This window comes from Pelophylax lessonae (genome assembly GCF_965119305.1).
Source record: "Pelophylax lessonae genome assembly, chromosome: 2".
NCBI classification, from domain to species: domain Eukaryota; kingdom Metazoa; phylum Chordata; class Amphibia; order Anura; family Ranidae; genus Pelophylax; species Pelophylax lessonae.
In genome coordinates this window covers 236,011,721-236,028,989 of record NC_138769.1, presented here as the reverse complement: position 1 = coordinate 236,028,989, position 17,269 = coordinate 236,011,721, and positions in this window count along the sequence as shown.

The window sequence follows — 17,269 nt, the reverse complement described above, 5'->3', positions numbered from 1 at the left end:
CTTACCAAAGGGGAGCAGCAAGGAACACAGGTTGGAGCAATCACACAGTGTAGAGCTGCTCTCTATACAGAGGCCAGCTGCCAATCCCAGAACAGCATTGCTCGGTTGCTAGGATACCCTCCCCTGCTCTGGCCATGGAGAGTTCCCAGCACATGTCAGCAGTGCAAATCCCCACCCAGCAGACAGTCTGCAGAGAAGCCAGACAGTGCTGTGGGACTACAAGGACCAGCCTGGAAAAGAAAGTAAGCCATCCACCTCTTGCACACCCCAGGCAGGCAGTATATTTATACTACCACATAAAACAAGCCTGGGGAGGAAAAGCAGTATATAATAATGCTGTAATGAGAACTTTTTAGCACTACAAACACACAGTAACATATACTGTTATACTGCAATGATATCTGACTGCCAGACAAGTACAGTAATTTATACTGCAATGATAAATGTCAGAAAGTATAGTACAATAATTTATACTGCCATAACAAATTCCAGCAACAGTGATGCAGTAATTTATACTGCAAAGATCCATCCCTGCACCAAGGGAACCCACCTCCAAAGGAGATTTACAACTTATTAGGGGGGTCTTTTGACTCAAGAGAGGCTGAACCGGAGCAGGCCAAAAACAGACACTCTTCTTCTTTCTTTCTTTTTTTTTTTTTTTAAAATGGGCTAAGAAAGAGGTTGTCCTGGAGGGGTCAGAGGGGCGGAGCTGACCCATTGTAGGCTGACATGAGGAGGTCCAGGAAATATATATATATATATATATATATATATATATATATATATATATATATATTTATTAGGTGCATCTATTAGAAATTAAATTTGACTATCATTAACAAGTTAATTTATTTCAGTAATTCAATTAACCACTTAAGCTCCGGAAGATTTTACCCCCTTCCTGACCAGGATTCGATTCGGCACTGTGTGATTTTAACGGACAATTGCGCGCTCATGCGACGCTGTACCTAAACGAATTTGTCGTCCTTTTTTTCCCACAAACAGAGCTTTCTTTTGGTGGTATTTGATCAGCTGTGCGATTTTTTGATCATGCACTATAAACAAAAAAAGAGCGTCAATTTTGCAAAAATAACAATATTTTTCACATTGTTTTTACTTGCAATAATTTTTATTGTGTTTACATAAGAACAAACAATGAAATAAGGAGAAGAACAATAACATAGTCCATGTAACTGAATGACAAGCAGCATAAGGTTTGAGGTACGCATACATCAGCTAACAGTCACACAGTAGAATTGAAGCATCCGTAATGAAATACAATTTGATCGTAGTAGCGATGCCCATCCTATCCAGGCACCCCATCTGGGAGCAAACTGTGCCACGGGGAGGATGACAGCATAGCCAGCATCTAATTAGCATGCATCAAAATGTTATTAAAGCATAGAGGTACATCAATGGGGGTTTAGAAAGTAGAACAAGATAAATAGGACAGAAGGGGTGAAAGGTGGGTAAAAGGTAAAAGGAACCTCCATAATAGTAGGAGGCAATGGGGGAAAAGAGAAAGAGAAGAACGACAAGAAGGTCACGTCAGAGGTTCCCATCAGCAGGTGTCAAGTGGCCCGGGTAAAGGGGAATGCTAGAATATATCGCCCACGGCTCCCAAACTGCTGCAAAAATGTGTTCCCTGTCAAGCAAAATGCCCGCTAATTTCTCCTGAGACATAATCCAGGAGATTTTTCGTTTTGCCGCAGTGAGGGAAATAGTGTCTCGCTTCCAGGATCTAGCAAGTGTCATCTTGGCACCAAGAAGGATAAAGATGCGCAATCTGGACATGTGTTTGGGGGCGTGAGCAATAGGATAATTAAGTAAAGCTATCTTGGGGTCCTGTGGAATAGCCAGACCAGAAATCTTCCTCAAAAGGTGGAAGATCTTATTCCAGAAGGACCTGATATGTGGACAGGACCACCAGGTATGATACATAGAGCCCGTCATCCCACAATTACGGAAGCACAATGGGGAGGTATTAGGAAACATCGCAGCCAATCTGGCCGGGACTCTATACCATCTGGTAAGAACTTTTACATTGGCTTCTATCAGGGAGATATTCAAGACGCCTTTAAATGAGCGGCAAAAACATTGTGTCCAAGTATCCAATGGGAGCGACTCGCCTAGGTCAGATTCCCAGGAAATTGCATATGAGTGTTTGGCCCTAGTCGATGCCAGGGAGGCGTAGATGATGGAAATGCCACCTCTCTGATCCAGTATATTAGAGCACCAATTCTCATACGGGGTGAGTGTGGGGGATTCCGGTTTGGTCAGCCAAATGGAGTGTAGAAAGTGAAGAATCTGTGAGTGTCGGAATAATTCTGAAGGGGGCATCTTCAATATCTTCTTACAGTGCCCTAAATTGAGGGGACCTAATCTGTTGAAGAAATGTCCGATTCTGAATAAACCCTTGTTGAGCCACCATTTAAAGGCCTTTATATCCATCCCAGGAGGGAAGTCGGGGTTGTTAAAACAAATGAGTTAGAGGTTTCAAATCTGATGTGATCATGGGGAGCTTATATAACGCGTCGCAAAGAGATACAGAGTGAGATAACGTCGGGCAAGAATAGGAGGCCTGTTTTTAGGTTTACACCATAGAAGATAGTCGATTGTGTGGCGAGGGACTGCCTGCCGCTCAATATGGACCCAATCAGGTTTAGGACCCCTAGAATAAACCATAGATATTTGTGAAAGCTGTGAGGCCTGGTAGTACCACCACAGACAGGGAAGGCCCAACCCGCTGTCCTCTTTCCTGCGAAACAAGATGGATTTAGGGCAACAATGCCCTTTGTTGCCCCAAACATAGCGAACAATTTTAGACTGTAATTTAGATAGTTGCGATTTAGTAAGAGGGATGGGAAGTGATCTAAAGAGATATAAGATGCGTGGTAACAGGGTCATTTTGACCGTATTAATTCTCCCTATCCATGAGTGCTCTAGTTTAGACCAGTTGTTAAGGTTCTCCAGGTTTTTGAAGGTGCCCGGATAATTGACCGAGTAAAGTTTATCAATGGAATTCGGAAGTTTAACGCCAAGGTAAGGAATGAAATGAGGGTTCCATTGGAAGGGGAAGTAAGACCGAAGGTTATCTAGGAGAAGGGGGGGGGCAGAGATGTTCAGTGCGGTAGATTTGGGAATATTGACCTGGAGGCCCGAAATCTGACCAAATTCCTGAAGAAGTTTCAGAATGTTAGGAGTGGAGATAAGTGGAGAGGTAACAAACAATAAAAAGTCATCGGCAAATAAGGCACATTTATGTTCAAGGGACCCACAAGAAACCCCTTTAATGTCTGGATGATTCCGTATGGAAATAGCCAGAGTCTCAATAGCGATAGCAAAGATTATTGGGGAAAGCGGACAGCCTTGTCTAGTACCTTTGCAAATAGGGAACTGCGACGAGTATTGGCCTGCTATCCTTATCTGGGCTGAGGGAGTGGAGTATAGGGAGCGGAGCAATCCCTGAAAATTGGGGCCGAAACCCCATCTCTTCAGAACTTCAAATATATAGGGCCACAAGACTGAGTCGAAGGCTTTACAAAGGTCAATTGAAAGGAGATAACCTTCCTGTTTGGTATTTCCAGACCATTGAGAATTCAGTAAGGAGATAATATCTATCACCCGTCGTATCTGATCCGTGCCTTGGCGACCAGGTATAAAGCCCGCCTGATCCATATGGATATAGTTGGCAATAAAGGAGGACATTCTGTTGGCCAATACTTTGGTAAGGATCTTGAGGTCGTTGTTAATTAAGGAGATGGGGCGATAGTTAGCAACATCGCTCAAGTCTTTGCCTGGTTTTGGGATAAGCAAAATGGTGGCTGAGTTCAGATCGGGGCCTAAGTTGTAGCCATCACGGAGTGAATTGAAAAAACGCGCCATGTATGGGGCGAGGATGGTGCCACATTTTTTATAATATAGGTTGGGGAAGCCGTCAGGTCCAGGGGCTGAGGTAAGTTTCAGGGATTTAAAGACTGTCTGTATTTCGTCCACAGAGATAGGTTTCTCCATGAAGTTGGAATGTTCCACGGTTAAGGAAGGAAGATCAACATTGTTCAAAAAGCCATCTAGGTTTGTGGGAGTCGTCTCAGGGGCCGAGTAGAGTCTGGAATAGAAGTCTTGGAAAGTTGCCATCACTTTCTGAGGATGTTGGGATAGGTTGCCTTGTGTGGTCCGAATTTTAGGTATGGATGTGGCGTGGAATCTTGGGGTCAGTTTGGAGGCTAATCTAGGGCCTATCTTGTCTTTGTGTAAGTATAAGCGGGTACCCGTCCACCGAAGATACTTTTCAGCTTCAGTCGTGAGCGCTAAGTTTAGAGCTAGGCTGGACGAGTCCAATCTAGTAAGAGAGTCTGTGTAACGCTCCTGCGTTTTTGTAGTAGGCTGGATTTGCAGCTGCAGAATCTCCACTCAGTAGTCATGTAGAGATGTGTTGAATAACCAGATCCAACTCTCCAGACTCATCACTGTGGGCCTGTCAGCTTCAGCATACAGATATACACACTCAATAAGATGTTCCTGGAGTGATAGGATGTATATGATAGTATGAAGATGATGTGCTGAAGGGACAGGTGTGAACAGTGGCAGAGATGGTAAGCACTTGATAGAAATGTTCAGGAGAGTATTAGATGGTATTAGGTAGAATGCAGATAGGTTAGTAATCGAGTATGGTAACAGGTGGTAAGGACAGCAGATGACAAATACAGGATAGACTAACCCAGTGCAAGGATAGATGGTAGTAGACTCAAGAGCTAGCAATCTATGTAACAGTGCAGATGATAGAATTAGTATGCATAGATAGTAACAGTCCTTAATGCGCAGAGGTAGATAGTGTAAGTAAGGTTATGGAGGATTCCCCTGTGGGGTACTTATCACTAGTAAGGTTAGTAGTAGAAGGGTCCAGTAGTGAGGGAGTGATCCAGTAGTGAGATACAGGGATCAGTAGTGAGGTTCCGGTCTGTTCCAAGTAAAAGAGAATAGCTGGAGGTTCCGGCAGCAAGACAAGCTTGTAAGCATGTGGACACACAGGCAGGTTGAACGAACAACGTGAGAGAGAACGCCGGCGGTTGAAATAGCCGCTCCTCGGCGCTCGGTGATGACGTCATCCGTCTTAAAGGTGTATGCGTACCACCTAATTAGAAAGGTGGGACGCATATTGAAAGAAAATGGAAAATAAGGGTACCAGAGGTACCAGAATCTTACAGTACCCCCCCCTTAAGACCGGCTCCGGAAGGCCTATAGCACTGGTTTCTCCGGGTATTTTGAGTGAAACCTTCGTATAAGCCTAGGTGCGTGAACATCAGAGGTATCCAACCAGGTGTCGTCTTGGGGTCCATAGTTCTTCCATCTTATGAGATACTGGAGTCTTCCTCTGTGGATACGAGAATCCAAAATTTCCTTAATCTCATATTCTTCTCCGCCTTCAACTTGTACTGGAGGTGGAGGCAAGATGGTAGGCCTTATTCCTTGATTAGGAACATGGGGTTTCAGCAGCGACACATGGAAGATGGGATGGATCTTGAGATCTGCTGGTAAGGTGAGCTGTACTGCAGCTTTTCCAATAAGTTTCTTAATTGGGAAGGGTCCCAGAAATAAAGGTCCAAGCTTTTTGCTAGGGATCTTTAATCTTAAATTTCTTGTCGATAGCCAAACGAGGTCCCCAATAGCATACTGAGGAGAAGGTCTTCTACGTAGATCGTAGTATCTTTTTTGTTGGCTATGGGCGTGTGAGATAGTGGTATTAAGTAAACCCAGAGAGTCCTTTATTTGGGTAAGATAGTCTGAGGCTACTGGGTTACTTGATGGTAGGATGCGTGGTGGAAGAAGTGTGGGATGAAACCCATAGTTCAAGTAGAACGGACTTTGCTTAGTAGTACTGTGGGTTGCGTTGTTATAAGCAAATTCCGCCAGAGGGAGAAGGTCCACCCAATCATCCTGTAGGTATGATGTGTAGCAACGCAGATATTGTTCTATACACTGGTTGACTCTTTCAGTCTGTCCGTTGGTCTGAGGGTGGTAGGGAGAAGTGAGCTTTCGCTCAATCCGTAATATTTGACAAAGAGCTTGCCAAAATTTGGAGATGAACTGTGAACCACGGTCGGATAAAAGAGTCTTTGGAATTCCGTGTAACTTGAACACATGTTTCATCAGTAGTTCCGCTGTTTGTTTAGATGAAGGTAGTCTACGGATAGCGATGAAATGTGCCATCTTTGTCAGGTGGTCCACTGACACTAGAATGGTATTAAATCCTTTAGAAGGTGGTAGTTCTACTATAAAGTCTAAGGACACAACTTCCCATGGAACCTGGGGTATTGGTAGACTGCAGAGTAGACCAGATGGTTTTGTAGTGTCAATTTTGGACCTTGCACAGATGTCACATGAAGATACAAATTTTTGTACAGACGTCTTCATATCAGGCCACCAAAACTGCCTAGTAAGCAAATTAAGGGTTTTCGTCATACCCATATGTCCTGCCATGGGCACATCATGTGATAACTCCAAGATCTTGGTGCGCATAGTAGGGGGTATGTAGAGTTTGTCGTTGTAATAGAGGAAGCCTTCTGCATCAGTACTTAGTTGTGGTGGAGGTGAATCCAATCCTATACTATGCAAAATCTCTTCCTTCAGGGAATGAACAACCCCAATAATATGTTCATAGGGTATTATAGGAATAGAAGGGATTTCAGCGCAGTTATCTTCGGTTAATCGTGATAGCGCATCCGCTTTTTTATTTTTGTCTGCAGGCGTGTAGGTCACTAAGAAGTTGAATCTTAGGAAGAATAATGACCATCGTACCTGCCGGTGGGAGAGAGTTTTGTTAGTCTGGAGGTATTGAAGGTTTTTATGATCTGTATGAGTATTGGTAACCGGGTACCCTCAAGTAGATGTCGCCAATTCTCCAGTGCCAGTTTTATGGCAAGCAACTCCTTTTCACCCACTGGGTAATTCACCTCTGGGCTGCTTAATGATTTTGAAAAGAAAGCAACTGGGTGGAGTGGTGAAGTATTTGTTGGTCGTTGGGAGAGAACTGCTCCTACTGCCATATTTGACGCATCTACCTCCAGAATATATTGGAGGGATGGGTCTGGATGGCGTAGTATGGGAGCAGAAGTAAAGCTTGATTTTAACAAGCAGAAAGCTCGATTTGCTTCTTCTGACCATTTGAATGGTTTCTTTATACTTGTCAGTTGTGTGAGAGGTCTCACAATGGCAGAAAAGTTCTTGATGAACTTCCTATAGAAGTTTGAAAATCCAAGGAATCGCTGTAATGCCTTACGAGTTGTTGGTATAGGCCAGTCCAGAATACAGGATATCTTGCTCATATCCATCTTAATTCCGGTTTTGGATATGATGTATCCTAGGAATAATATTTCTTCTTTATGAAATAGGCATTTTTTTAATTTCGCGTATAGATTGTGTGCGAGTAATCTGGATAACACAAGTCTTACATGTTTTATATGTTCAGAGAGAGATCGAGAATAGATAAGTATATCGTCCAGATATACTACAACACAGACATCAAGTAGGTCTCTAAAGATGTCGTTTATGAACCTTTGGAAAGCTGCGGGAGCATTACGCAACCCGAATGGCATCACAAGATATTAGAATAATCCGTATCTGGTTCTGAATGCTGTTTTCCACTCATCTCCGTCACGGATTCGGATTAGGTTGTATGCCCCTTTCAGGTCTAATTTAGAGAAGTAAGTAGCCCCACGCACTTGTTCAATGAGTTCAGGGATGAGCGGTAAAGGATAGCGATCCTTTATTGTGATCGTATTTAATTGCCTATAATCGATAATAGGCCTAAGACTTGAATCCTTATTGCGGACAAAGAAAAGTCCTGCAGCTGTGGAAGAAGTAGAGGGTCTGATGAACCCTTATGTCAAATTCTCATCCAAGTATTCCTTGAGATGAGAAAGTTCATCCTGTGAAAGAGGATAAACATGACCGAAAGGCAATTTGCTGTTAGGGAGTAGATCGATAGTGCAATCATAATCCCTATGGGGAGGCAACACTTGAGCATTTTTTTCAAGGAATACTTCGGACAGATCCTGATAGCATAGTGGTGCAATCTCATCTGACACCACAGACAGGATCTTTCCATAAGATGGGAGGTTACACATAATCTCACAATAGTGAGAAGGGAAAGACAAAGTCCGTCTTTTCCAATCTATGATTGGTTGATGTGTGTGTAACCAGGGGAGTCCCAAAATAATAGAAAAATGGGCTGAAGATAGTATATCAAAAGTGGTGGTCTCCATATGAGACTCGTTAGCAGTGACAAGGAGTGCTTGTGTCTGGTTGGTGATTGGACCGGAAGATAGTGGAATACCGTTAATGAAACTAACAGAAACAGGTTTAGGTTTTGAAATAATAGGTATTTTATTTAAGGTAACAAAACATGTATCAATATAGTTTCCACAAGATCCGGTGTCGATCATAGCCTTGGTGGTAATCCTAGTCTGGTCCCACTGCAATGTCAAATGAACAAAGAGATAGGGGTTAGAAAAGGAAGTCGTTAATCCTCCTAGCAAGACATGTGAACACTCACCCTCTTTTTTGCGGACAAGGGGACAGACGCTTATCAAATGATCCGGGGATGCGCAGTACATGCAGAGGTTTCTGGATCTTCTTCTGGCTCGTTCAGTAGTTGATAAAGGTGGGCATATGGTTCCTACCTCCATGGGAGTAGGGTCAACGGCCGAAATCCGAGAAGGACTAGACATTGGCATTCCCATTTTCTCAGCCTTTCTTTCACGCAGTCGCCTGTCGATGTTGATACTGAGTTGTATTAAGGCATCCAAGGTGCCAGGTAAATCCGCTCGGGCGAGCTCGTCTTTAACAGCTTCTGACAACCCGAGTCTGAATTGAGTTCGCAGAGATGTATCATTCCACCCTGAATCAAGGGTCCATCTTTTGAACTCAGCTACAAAGTCTTCTACAGGTCTCCTTCCTTGTTTTAAAGCCCTCAATTGAATATCAGCAGTACTCTGCCTGTTGGGGTCATCATATAAACTAGCGAGTTCCGCTAGGAATAAAGAATAGGAGTTGAGAAGCTGATCATTTTTCTCAAAGAGAGAGTCTGCCTAGGCCCGTGGATCACCCGTTAAGTATGAGATAATGGTACAGACTTTAATTTGATCAGTAGGGTATGTACGAGGTTTTAACAAAAAAAGCAATTGACATGCGTTTTTGAATTCACGAAATTTTTTCCGATCACCTGTAAACACTAGAGGAGGGTTTATTTTAGGTTCAGGGGGTTGAGCAGCAGTAAGCCGTGAAAGACGGGTTACCTGCTGTGTCAGAGTCTGATTTTCTTCTTTTACTTCAGTAAGAGCAAGCATTAATGCATTTACTTGTTGTGTTAATTGTGTCACTTGAGTGGGTAATTCTGCTGAATCCATTTTTTAGGTTCGTTCAATCTGTAAGGCTCCTGCGTTTTTGTAGTAGGCTGGATTTGCAGCTGCAGAATCTCCACTCAGTAGTCATGTAGAGATGTGTTGAATAACCAGATCCAACTCTCCAGACTCATCACTGTGGGCCTGTCAGCTTCAGCATACAGATATACACACACAATAAGATGTTCCTGGAGTGATAGGATGTATATGATAGTATGAAGATGATGTGGTGAAGGGACAGGTGTGAACAGTGACAGAGATGGTAAGCACTTGATAGAAATGTTCAGGAGAGTATTAGATGGTATTAGGTAGAATGCAGATAGGTTAGTAATCGAGTATGGTAACAGGTGGTAAGGACAGCAGATGACAAATACAGGATAGACTAACCCAGTGCAAGGATAGATGGTAGTAGACTCAAGAGCTAGCAATCTATGTAACAGTGCAGATGATAGAATCAGTATGCATAGATAGTAACAGTCCTTAATGTGCAGAGGTAGATAGTGTAAGTAAGGTTATGGAGGATTCCCCTGTGGGGTACTTATCACTAGTAAGGTTAGTAGTAGAAGGGTCCAGTAGTGAGGGAGTGATCCAGTAGCAAGATACAGGGATCAGTAGTGAGGTTCCGGTCTGTTCCAAGTAAAAGAGAATAGCTGGAGGTTCCGGCAGCAAGACAAGCTTGTAAGCATGTGGACACACAGGCAGGTTGAACGAACAACGTGAGAGAGAACGCCGGCGGTTGAAATAGCCGCTCTGCGGCGCTCGGCGATGACGTCATCCGTCTTAAAGGTGTATGCGTACCACCTAATTAGAAAGGTGGGACGCATATTGAAAGAAAATGGAAAATAAGGGTACCAGAGGTACCAGAATCTTACAGTCTGCTGAGGGGTTAGCTTTATGTTGTTTAGAGGCAGCGAGAAAAACACTAGTCAAGGCAGCTACGTGCTGCTTGCGTTCAGCTTGAGCTGAGAAGATATTTGGATGAGTTTCCCCCGGATCGTCGGCTTATGAGCAGCCCACAGGGATTCGGGTGAGATATCTTCCGTATCATTGTTACTAAAGTACTCTAGTAGAGAGTTAGTGATGAGTGTACATCGAGCGGGATCGTTAAGGATGGTATCATTAAGGCGCCATCGGAACATTCGGTCAGAAAGTGGTGTTCTAGTGAGAATAAGTTGAACCATCGCGTGGTCTGAGACCGCAGTCTCCCTAATTTTAGATTTCAATGCAAGAGGAATCATGGATGTCTTGATGAAAATGTGGTCAATTCTGGAGTAGATGCAATGCGGGGCCGGAAAATGTGTATAGTCTTTCTTTTTCGGATTAAGTTCCCTCCAAATATCCACTAGATCAGAGGAGTATAGGGAGCGAGCTATTGTGGTGCTTTGTTTGGGCAGGCGTTTAGTTCGGGAGGTACCCGGCTGGGAATGATCTACAGAGGGATCGAGGGCGATATTGGAATCTCCGCCCACCACCACAAAACCATCAAAAAGGGGCGTGAGCTTGTGAAGCATAGCGGCAAAAAATTTTGCCTGTCCCTTATTCGGAGCATAATAGGATATAAAAGTATAGGTAGCATTGTCTATGGTACCAGTTACAAGAATATAGCGACCGTCAGGATCAACAACTGTTTTGGTCAATGAAAAAGCTATGTGTCTGGCAATGCATACAGCCACTCCTTTCGTTTTGTTATCAGCGTTGGCTAAAAAGAATTTATCATATTTGTGGTGTAGGAAAGAGGGACGATAGCTTTTGGGGAAATGTGTTTCCTGCAGTAGCGCCACATCTATGCGCTGGGAGTGGTATAGCTGAAAGAGTTTCCGTCGTTTGACGGGTGAATTAAGACCCTGAGTGTTGTGAGATGTTATTGATAGATGGGGAGGTGTAAGCGTGGCAGCCATACTGGATCAGAGAGGGGAATCGCCACCCAAAGCGCTCGAAGACTTACCAAGGACAAGGAGTGTTGGGTTCCAAGTGTAGAGATCAGCAGGTCTGTGCTTCAGCAAGATGGGACTACCCGGACATCGTGCAAAATGGGAACGTCGTCGGTGACAAGTAGAACTGATTGGGAAGCAAAGGAAGAGAGAGAAAGAACATGAGAGGGGATAAAGAAATGACACGCAGAAGAGGCTGAGTAACAATTCCCATAGACAGTAGCCGTCATAATTAAAATGAAGGCATAAAACATGAAAGACATGAACACAAATACATACAAAGACAACAAGAAAAAGGAAGAACGAGTTCCACAAGCCCATCTGAGCTTGAGAAGTCGCTTCCGATCCCCTCCGGGGGCACCCCTCCGGGGCTCCCGACGAGGAAAACATTAAGCTGTCCAAGAGTAGAAAGCAATATCCACTCAGAGACAGGGTGAGGCGCAATATAACCACATCAGCCACACTGTAAGAGCTAGTGTGAGAGGGAGGGTAAAAAAATGACCCCCCCCCCCCACATCAAACAATCGGTAGGAACTTAAAAAGCAATTCAATAAACAGAGTAACCATAACAAGTCGGTGCTAGAAAAAAGAGTAAAATGAAGATCAGGAAACAGTATATGAGAACATCCAGCTGGCATCGGAGTATGGACCCCCCCCATCCGGAGCCAAAGTAGGGTGGACCGGTAAGGAGGAGAGGGTGGGGGGAGAACAGGGAGAGGGCTAGGAGAGGGGTAGGAAGAGGAGGGGAGCCGGGGGGGGGGGAGGGAGAGGGAAAACCATGTGGGGGAGGGGTGAGGGGACCTCTCCAGGAGAAGAATGGCCCCAAATATCTGGGAATAATTAATGTCCACATCCAGTGTCACTCAGCAGAAAAAAAAAACCAAAAGGATAAAATCAGGATCCCAAAAAACAGGCTGGAAGGCCCGCGGGAAAAGGCCATGATGGCCAAGGAAGAAAAAGGAGGCAGAGCGGAGGACCGCCCATAGAGTTCCGTTTAAGGTGGTCTGGATTCTCTAGAACGCTTGGACTGTTGCTTGGTCCACAATGGAGTTAGAGGGCTGGGAGGAGAAGGGCGTTTGGAGCCAGATGGGCCTCTGTGTTGACTTGGTGGTAGCTGATCATGGGAGATAAGGCCCAATTGGAGTAGAATCCTTTCACCATCCGGGAAGGAGGAAAAACCATAGGAGTTGTTGCGGTAAGAAAAGTTCAGTCTGAAAGGAAACGACCAGCGATAGGTAATATTCTTTTGAGTAAGAGCTAAAAGCAGCAGTTTAAGAGATCTCCGCTTCTGAATGGTGTAGGGGGATTAATCCGGGATAAAAACCTGGATCTGGGCACCTTGTGTGGAGAGCTGGTCCGCATTGCGTGTAAGTCTCATGACCTCCTCCTTGACCGAATAGAAGTGAGGCTTAACAACAATGTCCCGAGGAAGGCCATCAGCGAGTGGTGACTGGCGGGCTCTATGGGCCCTGTCTAATTCCAGGCGGTTGTCAGTGATATCTGGAATGAGCTCCTTTAAGAATGTGCGAACAGCGGATTGAACATCCTTAATGGATTCAGGGAGCCCCCTGATGCGAAAATTATAGCGTCTAGATCTATTTTCTAAATCATCAAGTTTAGCTGTGGCAATATCAAGCTGGTCTTGTAATTCCTGGATGCGGGATGAGTTCTGATTCATCCTGGCTATGGTCTGGTCAGTCTTTTGTTCCACTAAGTCAATCCTGGATCCCAGGTGGAGGATATCCTGGTGGATAGAGGTGGTGATCTGTGTGGCAGTATGTGCTAGTCCCCTCTCCAGCATCTTAGAGAAGGAAGCCATCAGGGAGGCAAAATCAGTGGGGCAGGGGAAAAGATCCTGTGCAGCAGCTCCGTGGGTGTCAGGGCTGTGGTAACAGTCTCCCATAGGGGATAGTGCAAATTCTCCCAGGGTTCTCTCCAGAAGGGACTCAGTGGATGCAGGGGAGGGATAGGGCTGATCCCCAGTACTCACTGTGGTGAGGAGAGGCGTGCAGTGGAGGGGGTCTGCTTGGTCCTGATCTGCGATGGATTCGGCCGCTTCTGCTGCATTACCCACGCTGCGGGGATGTGGCGCCGCCATGTTGAGGCCTCCAGGGGTCCGCAGGCCAGGCTCTATTTGGGACATTATGTCCCTCTGCGTCGGAATGCCAGTCATCCGGGCCGGTGCAGCGGGGTTCCGGTAACCGCTGACAGTGCGGGGGCGGCGATCCGAGCTGTGAAGGGAGCCTACCAGGGCTGATATGGCTGAGGTGGCGCGGAGTCCCGAGATCAAGCGGCCATCTCGGAACAGACGCGCATTGCGCACTCTTTTCACATTTTTTTTATATGAAATTCCCCAAAAAAAATGTAAAAATCGAAATTTTTTAACATTTTCGGCCAATTTGTTTTATGCTACATATGTTTGGTTAAAAAAATTGCAAAAAGCGTATTTTGATTGGTTTGCGCAAAAGTTATTGTGTTTACTAACTAAGGGAAAGATTTTTGTCATTTTTGTTGTTTTCTTTTTAACGAGTAATGGCGGCGATCTGCGATTTTTTTTCTTGCGGGACTGCGACATTGCGGCGAACAGATCGGACCCTTGACTGAAATTTTGGACACTTTTGGGGTTACCAGTGACATTACTACAGTAATCAGTGCTATACATATGCACTGTTACTGTAAAAATGACACTGGCAGTGAAGGGGTTAACTTTATTTGAGAGGGAGGGGTTAAGTGTGTCCCTAGGGGCGTGTTTCTTACTTTGATTGGATGTGGCTTGTTGTGTAAGAACAGAGATCAACGATCCTACATAGCAGAACCGTGTGATCTCCATTCTTACACAGGGAAGAATGACAGGCGGCTTTGTTTACATTAGCCGCCTGCCTTTCTTCCGGTGTAACGGACGATCGCGAGTGCCCGGCGGACATCGGGTCCGCCGGGCACACGCGGGGGGGGGGTCCGTGATCGAGCGTGAGCGTGCCTCCGGCGGCGCTCGCTCGCTCCCTAGAGCCTCACAGGCTAGCGACGTAGCCCTACGTCGCTTTGCCTGTGAGGGGCTGACCGCCGCAGTAAATAGTCCTGCAGCGGTCGGCAAGTGGTTAAAAAAATGAAACTCCTATATTTTATATAGATGTGTTACACACAGAGTTATATATTTCAATAATTTCTTTCTTTTAGTTTTGATGATTATGGCTTACAACTAGTGAAAATCCAAAATTCAGTATCCCAGAAAATTTGAATCTTACATAAGACCAATAAAAAAAAAAGGATTTTTAGCTTACTGAAACGTATGTCCATGTACAGCATAGTATGCACTTAATACTTGGTCAGGGCTCCTTTTGCATGAATTGCTGCATCAATGCGGCGTGGCATGGAGGCGATCAGCCTGTGACACTGCTAAGGTGTTATGGAAGCTCAGGTTGCTTTGGTAGCGGCCTTCAGCTCGTCTGCATTGTTGGGTCTGGTGTCTCTAATCTTTCTCTTGACAATACCCTATAGATTCTCTATGGGGTTTATGTCAGGCAAGTTTGCTGGCCAATCATGCACAGTGATACCATGATCATTAAACCAGGTACTGGTACTTTTGGCAGTGTGGACAGGTGCCAAGTCCTGCTGAAAAATAAAAAAAAAGCATCTCCATAAAGCTAGTCAGCAGAGGAAAGCATGACGTGCTCTAGAATTTCCTGGTAGAGGGCTGTGCTGACTATGGACTTGATAAAACACAGTGGAACAACACCAGCAGATGATATGGCTCCCCAAATCATCACTGATTGTGGAAACTTCACACTGGACCTCATGCCTTTTGGATTCTGTGCCTCTCCACTCTTCCACTCTTCCTCCAGACTCTCAGACCTTGATTCCCAAATGAAATGCAACATTTTCCACAGTCCATGATGGAGGAGTCCACTGTGTTTTATCTAGTGCAAAGTCAGTGTAGCCCTCTACAAGGAAATTCTAGGGCACTTTATGCTTATATTTGCTGACAAGCTTAATGGAGAAGCTGGTTTCATTTTCCAGCAGAACTTGGCACCTGCCCACACTTCCAAAAGTACCAATGCCTGGTTTAAGGATCATGGTTTCACTGTGCTTGAATGGCCAGCAAACTCGCCTGACTTAAACCCCAAAGAGAATCTGTAAGGTATTGTCAAGATGAAGATGAGAGACACCAGACCCAACAATGCAGCTGAGCTGAAGGCTGCTATTAAAGCAACCTGGGCTTCCATAACATCTCAGCAGTGCTACAGACTAATTGCCTCGATGCCACACGGCATTGATGCAGTAATTCATGCAAAAGGAGCCCTGACCAAGTATTGAGTATATACTGTACTGTACAGTGGACACACTTTTCAGTAAGCCAACAATTCTGTAATAAAAATCCTATTTTTACTGGTCTTATGTAATATTCTAATTTTCTAAAATACTGAATTTTGGGTTTTTACTGGCTGTAAGCCATAATCATCAAAATTAAAAGAAAGAAATGCTTGAAATATATCACTCACAGTGTTTAATACATCTATATAAAAAATATAAATTTCACTATTTGAATTGAATATCGGAATAAAATATTTTTTTGATGACATTCTAATTTTATGAGATGCACCTGCGTGTATATATATATATATATATATATATATATATATATATATATATATATATTCACAAGGTTCACAAAGCTATTCTTGAATAAACAGGTCAATAGCAGAAATGTCAAAATTCCTCTGGTTCATAAGAGGTACACAAGTGAGAGAGCAGAACTAGGTATAAATAAATTATTATTGTTTTTAATAGCATTATTGCGGATTGTATACCAAATAATTGCTTCTTGATGAATTTGCTTCCTTGAGCTATGCAGCAACTGTTGTTAAAAATAAGTAATACAAGAATATAAGTCATAAACAGACTGATTTTTACAAAAGCTTGATTTTGGCAGTATTTGAACTAGTACATTTTAGGGAGCACATAGGACACAAAAGGTGCTATAGATCATAGTAAAGGTTGTTTATTAGTCAATTCTTTGAACCCCTGGGAGGACAATTCAATATACTAGTACTAGTATTATATCAGTATATCAGCATCATACAGCAGAAACGGAATAATGCAGCATTGCGCTAACCATGCTAAAATCAGTATGCTTTATAAGGTAAATTGGATCATAAATCAGATTGTGTATTCTATCAGACATGACTAGAAATCCATTATTCTGTCTTTAGACATGCAAAAAGCTTTTTTCATTGTTCCCAGGAATTTTTTTATAATTTTTCAGTAGGAAAGTCTGTAAAATAATGTAAAAATCTGTAAAAGTCTTGTGTAATGTCCATTATAAATCATGTGGGTAACATTCATGATGATAGTATAAAATTACCTTATAGATGATCTACTTTTATATGTGATCAAAATCCATATTTCCTCGTGCAATTTCTCTTGGTATTACTGAAACCTCAATGTATGTTTGAGCTTTAATTTAACACTCAGAAAATGTATTGATAATCTATTGTAACTATTAAAGTCCAACTATTTTTTTTTTTTTAAAGTACAACTAAAGGCTCTTGTATGATAGTTCTAACACGTCCCAAATTCAGTTACTATGTGATGCACAGGCCTCAGAAAGTAAACAAGGAAATTAATTTATCTTTTCTAACTGAGCCAAGTACCCTATGTGTACCTCATACACAGCCTACACTGTAAAGTTTTCAGCAGCAGAGGTAATGCTCTCAATCCAGAAAGCAATGGGCAGCACTAGGTGTGGCCATAGACTATGATAGGCTAGACCACCATGATAGGCTAGATACTATGCACCTCTTTCACATGGGGTAAAATATCTGGGGGATCTCATTATTAAAGGGGGCCTCCAGATTTTAATACACTCCCCACCTAAAGACCCCCACAGCCACTAGTTCAGGGGTGTCATCATTAGGATAAGGACAAGGTTCTTTGTCAGGG